Here is a 12193-nt window from a genome sequence, read left to right on the forward strand (position 1 = left end):
CGCCTTTATTGGAAAAGCATTAAAATCGATTTCACAGCATAAACGGCATCAGTCCACCAGGAGATAGAGGGTCAAGCATGCAAAGATGTCGACAGCTGTTTTGCACTCAACTAAAGAGTGCTTCCTCAGGACAAATGAGCCCCCCCATGGGGGGCCGTTTATGCTGTGAAATCTATTTTAATGCTGTTCCAATAAAGGCGTTTTTTAATTGGATGTGCCCAGCTGCTCTAATCTTTTCAAGTGACTGGCTGCGTCCAGCGTGTTTGTAACCACGCTGGAACGCAAGCCGGAAATCAGCACTGGAGATGACCTAATTGGGAGGCTCTATTCTAGATAGAAGCATCCCTCCAAGTGTCAGCGGCCGCGCCCAGCGTGTACTCGTAGCCACGCTGGAGTGCAGGCCCCAGAGCAACCACGGAGGTGACATAAACAGTGTCTCCTTAGAGACTACATCCAGCTACCCAATTGAACTAAGCCTCCAGAGTGTAAATATAACCACGCTGGAACGCAAACATCAAAAAGCACTAGTCCCATCAGGGAAAAAGGGCCCCCATGGAGATATAATAGTGGATGAAACAGCATCCAGATGAATACACCAATAACTTACACCAAGCATCAAGTGCCTATCAAAACAATATACCCATTATCAATGGGCATAAAGGAAAATACCCTGTACAGATACAATACATATCTGCAGGTATCATTAAAGGGGGATCGCATAAAGGGAACATCTGTTGAACTTCTTGCCCTTTATGATAAACACAAGGATCAGTGTCCCTTGTAAATCCAATGCACATCTATAGGTACCATTGATCCAAGAGGAATTAAACTAAGAGACAGCTATTGGGCTTATTGCAGACATGAGGTGGCGCAAAGCAAGGATCCCCCACACTCAGCATACTGTCCAATGATGTTCCACCATGTAAGTCCAGATAGGGCATATATTCTTAAAGGTGCAGAACCTATGATCAAGGAAGAGAAAATAAACTAACCATAAGGACCTTATTTTCAATACAATATATACACTAGCCAATTTTACTGTAGTCTGTATTCCACATTCATACCCAGGGGGACCAGAGTCTATAAAGACCTGATCCACTGTGCCTCTTTATGAAGTAGAGTAACTTCTCTATCTCCACCTCTTCTTAAGGGGGTGACAACCTCAAGAACGAAAAAACACAGCTGGTTTGCTGCATGTCCCATTTGCACAAAATGTTGAGCTACAGGTAGTTTACGGCAAATGGTCACATTCATTTTCGATCTATGTTCGATTATTTGTTCTTTTACTGCCCTTGTGGTTTCACCGACATAGAGCTTGCCACAGGGGCACTTTATACCATATACGACATGCGTAGTTTCGCATGTCACATAGTACAAAAACCTCATTTGTTGCCCAGACATTGGATGATTGAAGCTTATCCCTTTTAAAACCAACTGGCAAAAGGATCAATTAAGACATGGAAATGTTTCCTTACGGGTTGGGGCAAGGGTCCTCTGTAAGCTGACCTGACTCGAGCCAATGTCGGCTCTTATAAGATGATCTCTTATTGATTGTGCTCTTTTATGTGCAATCATGGGTGGTGTGTTAAATGCTGGGACTTCAGGCCCTATAGACTTCAGAATAGGCCAGTGTTGTTTAATTACTAAAGAGATTCGTGGGGATACAGTGTTAAAAGAGGTAGCAAAAATCAAATGGGGGTCTGAGGTTCTTCCATGAAGCAACGTGAATCACCTGCTTCGGGATGGAAACAATTAGTTGTCGACAAGAGGGGCTGCCCTCCCCAAATGTCCCCTTCCTCACACTTCCCATCTCTCCCTCCCTAGATGCACAGCACCCACCTGCTCTCAGCGTTCCAGCAATGGGATCTCCATCTGCCCCCCCAGCATCATGTGACCTGTTACATGCTGCCGGGCTACATGATTTGTCACTGTAGTCAGAGAGAAAGTGAGACTTCATGTGTGGATGGTGATCCCATTGCTAATCTGCTAAGAGTGTGTGAGTGATGCAGCAATGTATTGCTTCAGGAGCCAAAAAGTCTAGAACCAGCCCTGACTGTATTATGTATTACCCCTCTACTACTTTTCATACAATAGAAGCATGACCGCTGTTTGCAAATAATGAAAAAGCTCCAACTGTTGTGAGGATACAAGTAATGGTGAAACTGTAAAGCTACGAACAGAAAGTCCTTCTGAAGCTGCCCAATGTGCCCATTTTACTTATTTATTTCTGTATTGTATTAATCTATAAATAATGACAATGGTGTGTGAAAAATGTTATTTTAGGTCAAACAAATAACTATTAACTGTTAATAATTAATAACTAGTTTCATAACTAACTGTGTATATTTGAACTTATTCTTTGAATGGTGCATTAAAATTCTGGATTAAATTGCTTGCATAAAATCAATCAAAAAAGCATTTTCATATGTTTTTGAAATGTAATACCCATAGCCGCACTCACTAGGGGTGTCCTTTGTCCCCTTTGGTCTTTGCAATAATGGTAGGACCACTGGTGGAAGCAATCAGACCTAAACCTAACATCACTGGAATAAAGCTTGGTCCAGGGGAACAAAGAATTGGACCATCACAGACAACATAATTATAATGATGACCAAAAGCATTTCCATGAGTGGAGTACAGTGTTCTATGATCAATATGCTTGCCATACAGTGCCCAGAAGTATACACTCTTAGGCCCAGTGCACACACCAAAAACTGCTAGCAGATCTGCAAAACGCTAGAGGTTTTTGAAGCAGATTTCAGAGCGATTCTAGGCATGTTTAGAGACATTTTCTAAACATGCCTAGCGTTTTTTTGGGAGCGTTTTTGTGTAGCAGATTACAAATATTGTTACAGTAAAGCTGTTACTGATCAGCTTATGTACACCTGGAAAACCGCTCTGATCTAGCATTTTTCAGAGAGGTTTTCCACTTTCCTATACTTAATCATTGAGGCAGAAATGCCTCAGAAATCTAAAAAATTCAGCAGCCCCTGAGTTTGTGTTTGTGGAAAAAACGAACCGCTCTGGTGTGCACCATCCCATTCACTTTCATTAGCCAAGCGGTTTTCCCCCTGCAAGCATTTAAAAACATGCTTCAGAACCGCTCTGGTGTGCACCAGCCCATACATATCTCAGATAACGACAACAATATCTGGTTGCATCCCACAATGTTTGTATACTAGTAGATGTCAAATATATTAATGAAACATAGCTTGAAGAGATATTCACCAAAGATAGAACTCAAACAACACAGTACCATAATCAATATTGCCAATTCTATGTGTCGGCCAGAAATTGTCTTCATCATGTGAGGCAATATTAATAGCATTATAGGCAGAAAGTTAGTAACATTTTTAATTTTGTTTAAATAGTACAGTAGAAATGATGTACAATGGGGGGAGGACCTTACCCTTGCAGTGGTACAGTTTAGAGAGCAGTGGATTTGAGAGTCAGCTTCAGTGGCTGCATCTGATCTCATATTCAAGCTGAATCAATTTACATAAAATGATCATACATTTGCTTTAGCGCAGAAGTTTTTGCATCTCGTGACTATCCCTGATTGTTGGTCCAGTGATGCTGTTGGGGGATGCTAAATGACTTGGGAATTCATGTGCAGGGTGTTATGCAGCATCTCTTTGAAGCAAATCTTAAATCTTTTTTTTTTATTGATGTCCTACTGTAGAGCAATAGTGTTTCCAAACTACACTAATTATGTTATTTTTAACAACTAGCTTGAAAATGCTGTTACTTTTTATAAGAAGTTTCAGCAGGTAGCTGAAGTCAGGAGGAACACTCAGGACCTCTAAGCAGAAAAAAATAAATAAAAGCCAAGTAGTTGTCATACATCACTTAGAGGCAGATGAGACTCCTAATGTAATGCACATTTCATGATTGCAGGAGACTTGTAAAAACAGTAATTTTGAGAAAAAGACACTTTCACTGCAAAATGAAATTGATTTTACATAAAAAGCTGGCTCATCCCATTTATGTACATAACACATTTAATATCAGCATTTTGTTGGTGTTTTTGCAATATAACCATTCTGTGCTGTGCTGGTCTTTGTTTTCTACTTATTTTTTTTTACCCCATGACTATTTCCAAATCTTTCATTTATTTTTCAATATTTTGCATTTCTAAAACAAGCTTTGCAGCCACAGCTCTACGGTTCAATGTCCATTTCATTTATACATAATTAAAGCATTAGTCAATCTGGCATTAAACGCATTACATTTTTGCAATGTACCCTGCTATGATTAATATCTTTATACATGCATTATGGTATTTAGCTCACACAAAAATGTGTGCATATAGAGCAGGCGACAGCCTCATTTACTGAGCTGAATTTTTATTTGTATGACAGTAATTTGTCATCTCATACGTTAAACTCAAATTAAATGCATAGCAATGCTGCAATTTCCTATAATAATAATAATAATAGGTAATATGCATCCATCGCACAGAAACAAGTTATATCTGATAGAAGATTGTTTGAAACATATCATACAAACAAACAGTTGGTATTATTTCATTTATTTGGTAGACATTAACGCCAGCCAAATGTTGTTTTATATTTAGATAACTTGTATAGCATGTGGCGGTGGTGTGGAGAGGCGTGTGTGGGCGTGTTCATTGGGGATCTTCATTCGAGTCTCAAAAGGATATTGGCATGGAATTATTTCCAAGGATATTGGCATGGAAACATTAATTAAAGGTAAGTATTTATGGTTTATTTAGAATATTAAAGCACTTGTTTCCGTTGTTGCAATTTTCTTTCACTTTTAACCCTTTGAAATCTGTATATATTTCAGTACCCTCATACTATTTTTCCCAGGGGGGGGGGGGGGGCAGGCATCTAGAAGTCAACTTGTGAAAGCCCCCCCCCCCAGATGCCACCATGAACCCCACCCAGGCCTAAACTCCCTGGCTATAATAGGTATATTTGCAATGGACCCTTATACAGCTGTACAGTGATCCACGGCAAAAGCCTTGCTATTTTGCCACAGTGTTGCCTGTCTGTACATTTTAGTGTTTTATCAATTTTAAAAAAGGTATTTTTACACCATCCAAAGCTGTTTGTGATTTTGTGAGGTGTGCTGGAAGAGGGGTGGCCATGAAACCCACACATGCACACTTTTGGGCTAGAGGATCTGTTGGCGAGTCATTAATTGAAGGAAGGAGGGGGGGGGGTAGGTTGCACTGAAGGTGTAAAGCTTCTTTGTGGTGATGATTAGCAGGGATAACCAGACTTATTCCCATGGGACTGTATAAAAGCTTGAGCACTACAATATATATAAACATTGCTAATTTTGTCAATGCCATTGTTTCCATAACAAACATGATTATCAATCAGTACTAGTGCTTAAGTGATTGTGAGTTCTGAAAAAGGATAATAAGGAGTACAGAGTGACAGCAAGGGATGGCCCAAGCTTTCGATTTTCGGTTCGCAAACCAGGTTCGTGACCCTACCGCGAAAGTTCGGTTCACGCAAACTTTTGCAAACCACACTAGACTTCAATGGGGAAGCATACTTTTAAAACTAGAAAAAATTATTCTGGCCACAAAAGTGATGAAAAAGATGTTTCAAGGGGTCTAACACCTGGAGGGGGGCATGGCGGAGTGGGATACATGCCAAAAGTCCCGGAGAAAAATCCGGATTGGACGCAAAGCAGCATTTTAAGGGCAGAAATCACATTGAATGCTAAATTACAGGCCTAAAGTGCTTTAAAACATCTTGCATGTGTATCAGGGAGTGTAATTAGAGTACTGCTTCACACTGACACACCAAACTCACTGTGTAACGCACCACAAACAGCTGTTTGCGTAGTGTTGGCCCTGCTGGACTGGTGCACACCATGGCCAGAGTGCAGGCCATGGCGGTTTTCAAGCTCATATGGTCGCCGGGCTGTGGTAGCTCAATGATAGAACAACAGTGACTGTCCAGCTGATCAAATTTGGTCTGTCTACAATGAAGCAACAACCTTATTATCTTTGGTGTGCCACCCCCCGAGACACTCACATAGCCGGCGGTCATTGCTTCATTGTGATACGCAAGCCCCTTCACCGTGGCAAGGTAATGATCATGAAGGGGAATGGGCACATGTACATGCCTTTTGTTTTGTTGTTGCAGCCGCAGTGCAGCCAGAAAAATTAGGCAGGCATGTACACGCACCAGAAAAATTATTATAGCGGCTGCAGCTAGCAGTGGCCTTAAAAATTCAGGAATCCGCCTGGAGTCCTGGACCCTGTGGCGGAGAAGGCAGTCAAGCAGCCTGCGGGCAGAGGTGCTGTGTGGGGAGCGACTTAGTCTTGGGGCAGGCAGTCACACGGTGTGCAGGCAGAGATGCTGTGTGTGGGGACTGACTTAGTCTTCGGGCAGGCCTGAGCGTGCCTTGCAGACCAGGCATCCATGGTCAGATGGACCCTTGACCCAACGCTGTGTGCCAGAGATGTCACCACTTGCCTTTCAACATCACGGTACAGTTTAGGTATTGCCTTTTTTTTAGAAAAAATTGCGATCTGGTATCTACCACTGCGGTGTGTGGCTTTGCTTTTGTGTGCTGCTTTTCCTCAGGTGGTCATCCCATTGCAGTTTGTGCTTTGTAATGATGTGCCTTCGTAAGGTAGTTGTCCCTACGCGGGTCTTGGTCTTTCCACGGTTCAATTTTCAGTGACAGAGAGTACAGATGGCAGTGCAGACACACACAAAAATTTCCACACCGCTGAGCCCTGGGGTGATGGCACTTTGGTGGTGGTGGCCGACTGAGTGTTAAGTGGGGTGCCAGAATCAGAGCAGGAGGAGGAAGATATGCCACGCTTCCGTGCGGAAGCTGAGAAACATGAGGTGTTCTGTGTTAAATAGTCAACTACGTCCTGACAATATTGGATGTTGATGACACGTGCCTTCTTCTGAACACTGTACTTTGATCGAGGGCTGCATGAAATCACGACAGCGTGACCTCAAACAGACCTGCCAGGTGGCCTGCCTCTGCCTTTTGCTTTGTTCATATTGGGGGGATGAAGTGAAAGGTATGCACTGACTTGACTAGTACAATGTGCAGTCACACAGGTGCAGTAAACAGGTATGCACGGAACGGTATATCACATGCGTGCACTCACGTAGGTAGGTGGGTGCACTGAACACAACAAGTTGGTATATGCAGTGATGGGTATTACAATGTGCACCTGTCACACACAGACAGGTAGCGGACAGGCACAGTGACACTGTGTGCGCTCAGCTCACGTAGGTAGGTGGGTGCACTGTGAACAACAGGTAGGTAGGTATAAGCAGTAATGGGTATTACAATGTGCACCTGTCACACACAGACAGGTAGCGGACAGGCACAGTGACACTGCATACGCTCAGCTCACGTAGGTAGGTGGGTGCACTGTGAACAACAGGTAGGTAGGTAAAGGCATTAATGGGTATTACAATGTGCACCTGTCACACACAGACAGGTAGCGGACAGGCACAGTGACACTGCGTGCGCTCAGCTCACGTGGGTAGGTGGGTGCACTGTGAACAACAGGTAGGTAGGTATATGCATTAATGGGTATTACAATGTGCACCTGTCACACACAGACAGGTAGCGGACAGACACAGTGACACTGCGTGCGCTCAGCTCACGTAAGTAGGTGGGTGCACTGTGAACAACAGGTAGGTAGGTATATGCAGTAATGGGTATTACAATGTGCACCTGTCAAACACACAGATAGTCACTGAATGTGCTGGGCCTGGCAGTGGCACACACAGTATGAATTGTCAAGGGTGTCTATGCAACACAAGTGTCAATGGGACACACAGAAAAAAAATGATCACAAGAACAAGATTAGCTCTCAAAAGAGCTGTTGTGGGGTGCTATTTTAGCAATAAGAATCAGCAAGGAGCAAGCTAACAAGCCTACAAGAGCCTAACTAATCTTTCCCTATGAGAGTCTGCAGCAGCAGCTGTCCCTTCTCTATTTACTGCAGGCACACAAGTAAGTAAAATGGCCAGCGATGCCTGCCTTTTATAAGGGGGGGGGAGTGGCTCCAGGAGGGAGTGTAGCCTGATTGGCTACAATGTGCCTGCTGACTGTGATGTAGAGGGTCAAAGTTGACCCTAATGGTGCATTATGGGGGCGAACCGAACTTCCGGAAAAGTTCGCGTTCGCTGGCAAACGTGAACCACTAAAGTTTGCCGGGAACCGTTCGCCGGCGAACCGTTCGGGCTATCTGTAGTGACAGCCTACAACTGTAGCAGCAGTGGGCACTGTAAACAAAAGTCTCAATTTTTAAACAAGGATCAGCATGCACTGAAGCTGGTGTACTATCAGTACGAGCACAGAGTATTGTTACTTTTATGATTACTTATATAGCACCAACATGTAGTGCTTTAGAGAGTATATATAAACTTGTCACTAACTGTCGCTCAGAGTAGCTGATAATCTAATCCCTGCCATAGTCATGTGTTTATCCTAATCTAGGACCAATTTTAGGGGGAACCCAATTAACTTTTCTGTATGTTGTGGGAGGAAATTGGAGTGCTTGGACGAAACCCACGCAGATACTGGAAGAACATACACAGTTCCCTGGTTGGGATTTTAAATGCGGAACCCATCGTGGCAAGGTGAAAGTTCTATCCACTATACCACCATGCTGCTGAAGTTGATATGCTACATTCAACCAGGATTTTATGGATTACTAGGCACCTTAGCCCATTTAATGGTCTACGGCCGTCGCCGTACGTGCGCGTGCGCCCGGCCGTCCAGCCCCCTACCTATCCTGCTCCCATCCCACAGCTAACCCTGCGGCACATGCGCAGTAGCACGCATGGACACACACACGGACATGGGACGCAGAGACACAGGGGCTTTATTAGGTAGGATTACCAACAGCAAATATGAATTATGATTTTCCTGAACCAGATGTCACAACATTACTATTAGAAATTGCCAATGAGATGTTACTAATTTTGTCTTGCATGCAAATTTAATGCAAATGATATGATACTTGGAATTGGGCCAGTCCAATGCACTTCCTGACAGTTTTGATTGGCCCGCTTCCAACTTGCATCCAATTTTCTTTAAAAGTGCATGCATGCCAGAATTATTTGCATCTCATTGACTATGTCTAATTACTGAATACCTTGAATTTTGCTTTGCCTCTTGTTAAATAAATAAAAAAATAAATGGAACACAAAGTTATTAGAATACTTAACCAGCTGAGCGGTCTGGACGAGCTCAGCTCGTCCAACACCGCCAGCGGCTGCCGCTCAGGCCCTGCTGGGCCGATTTTGATGAAATAAAAAGCAGCACACGCAGCCGGCACTTTGCCAGCCGCGTGTGCTGCCTGATCGCCGCCGCTCTGCGGCGATTCGCCGCGAGCAGCGGCGAAAGAGGGCCCCCCTAGCCGCCTGAGCCCTGCGCAGCCGGAACAAAAAGTTCCGGCCAGCGCTAAGGGCTGGATCGGAGGCGGCTGACGTCACGACGTCGGCTGACGTCGATGACGTCACTCCGCTCGTCGCTATGGCGACGATATAAGCAAAACAAGGAAGGCCGCTCATTGCGGCCTTCCTTGTTTATTCTGGGCGCCGGAGGCGATCGGAAGATCGCCTCCGGAGCGCCCTCTAGTGGGCTTTCATGCAGCCAACTTTCAGTTGGCTGCATGAAATAGTTTTTTTTTTATTTAAAAAAAACCCTCCCGCAGCCACCCTGGCGATTTAATCAGAACGCCAGGGTGGTTAAACATCATATTTCCCATCTAAAAGCATCAATAAAATGTATATGTTACGGCCAGAACCCGAAGTTTGGCCACTTCTAGTTCTGGCCGGCCACTTCGGGTTCTGGCCGGCCAATGTGCGAAGTGGCCGCTGTGCTGCGGCCAATGTGAGGAATGGAATGATTCATGTAACATGCATGTATCTTCTGGCCGCAGCGCAGCGGCCAAATGTATCGCAACCTAGTTAATTTAATGACATTAAGCCGGCGGCAATTAAACAGATGAAGCCGCCGGCTTTTGCTCTGCCTCTCTCTCCTCCCCCCTCCGCCTCTCTCTCCTTTTCTTATGGGCAGCCGGTGGGGACACGCGTGTCCGAGAGTCGTTCGTCGTGCCAGGGAAAGCAGAGCGGGGAGGCTGCAGACATTGCTTCTGCCAGCACCCGCTCTGCAAGAACGGCAGGCTTCCCTGCCGCGCCGAATGACTCCGGAGGGGACACGCGTGTCCCCACCGGTTGCCAATGGTAAGAGAAGGAGAGAGAGGCAGAGCAAAAGCCGGCGGCTTCATCTGTTTCATTGCCGCCGGCTTAATGTCATTAAATGAACTAGGTTGCGATACATTTGGCCGCTGCGCTGCGGCTAGAAGATACATTCATTTTACATGAATCATTCCATTCCTCACATTGGCCGCAGCGCAGCGGCCACTTCGCACATTGGCTGGCCAGAACCCGAAGTGGCCGGCCAGAACTAGAAGTGGCCAAACTTCGGGTTCTGGCCGTAACATATATAAAGGGAATGTATTTATCAGCCAACTTGCTATCAGAGGAAACTGTGTATGGACAAATATTACACTAGAATTGCACTACAGTTATTGAAGGATGCTATTCCTTCATTCTTAATTACTTAGCCTTTTTTTCTTTTTTACATTTGCTTTGCCCCTTTTTACCAGAAAGACTTGAAAATTGGTTTGGAAATTCATTGCTAATCCCCTCAGGAAACAATGATTGAGAAATAATGAGAAATAGAGTGAAGATAAGCAAAGCATATTTTGACGTTATTTAGAAAGAATTTATTGGATTGTGCACAATTTTCCGTAAAGTTCAGCTTTAACAGCTGATAGCAAATTATCACTCAAACTAAAATAAATACAGAAACATTTGCTGACCTTAACACAGAGATTAGCATAACATTTATAGACATACTTTAGTATTGCTATCATTATTATTAGTAGATACAAAAAGGGATGGAACACCGCTCAACTGCACCGGGTAGAGCAGTGCTGGACCCAAGGCAGCCAGGCCCGGATACTGACGTAAAGGTAGAAAGGATGTGGTCCGCAACAAGTTCTCTCCACAGATAGTGTAGTTTATTTAGGACGTGTCCTCACAGCAGATAAAAAGTACATAGGCTGACATGTTTCAGGCCATGCGGCCCTTAATCATGAGCTATGATTAAGGGCCGCATGGCCTAAAACATGTCAGCCTATGTACTTTTTATCTGCTGTGAGGACACGTCCTAAATAAACTACGCTATCTGTGGAGAGAACTTGTTGCGGACCACATCCTTTCTACCTTTATATCATTATTATTATTAGTATTATTATTAGTAACTAGATTTTTTTTAACTCTGATTGACAAAATTATATTAATACAGTAATTATAAATTAATCAAAATTGAAAACTATTGGAACTATTGGATATCTGAATAAATGGCATAAAGCTGGGAACATTAGACGTGGAAATACTGGTGGATAACAAGTTAAGTAACCATATACAATGCAAAGCAATGGCAGATAAAGCAAATAAAATACTGTATTGCATAAAATGGGTCATAAAATCTTGAGATGCTAGTATACTACTCCCTCTGTATAAATCACTTGTGACACCACATCTGTAGTATAGGGTTTTTGGCACCACACTGTAGAAAGGACATTTTCCTTCTAGAACAGATACAAAGACAGACAACTAAATTAATCAGAAGGATGGAAGGTTTTAATTACCAAGAAAGGTTGGATAAACTGGTCTTATTTAGCTTGGAAAAAATACAACTGAAAGGTGACCTGATTAACATGTAAAAATACATCAGAAGACAATAAAAACGCTTGGCAAATTAGCTTTTTGTCCCTACACTTGTAGAAAGGACAGGACACCTGATCTGTGTGTAGAGGAAAAAAAGTTTTTGCCATCTATTTAGACAGGGGTTCTTTAAGTATTTTAAATACTGTATCTTACCGCCAGAAGTAGTTATGGCAAATTCTATATATGCATCTAAAGAGGGCTTGAATGCATTCCTTGCATTAAAGAATATCCGTAAGGCCTCTTGCACACTGCAAGCGATTCCGATTCAAATTCCGCTTTTTAATCGGTTTTTACATCCGATTCCGATTTGCAGTTTGCTCCCTGCACACTGCAAATCGGAATCTGAATCGGATGTAAAAACTGATTAAAAAGCGGAATCAGAATCGGAAATGCATGCAGTGTGCAAGAGGCCTAACAGGAAT

Source organism: Hyperolius riggenbachi, chromosome 3 (genome assembly GCF_040937935.1).
Source record: "Hyperolius riggenbachi isolate aHypRig1 chromosome 3, aHypRig1.pri, whole genome shotgun sequence".
In the NCBI taxonomy this organism is placed as follows: domain Eukaryota; kingdom Metazoa; phylum Chordata; class Amphibia; order Anura; family Hyperoliidae; genus Hyperolius; species Hyperolius riggenbachi.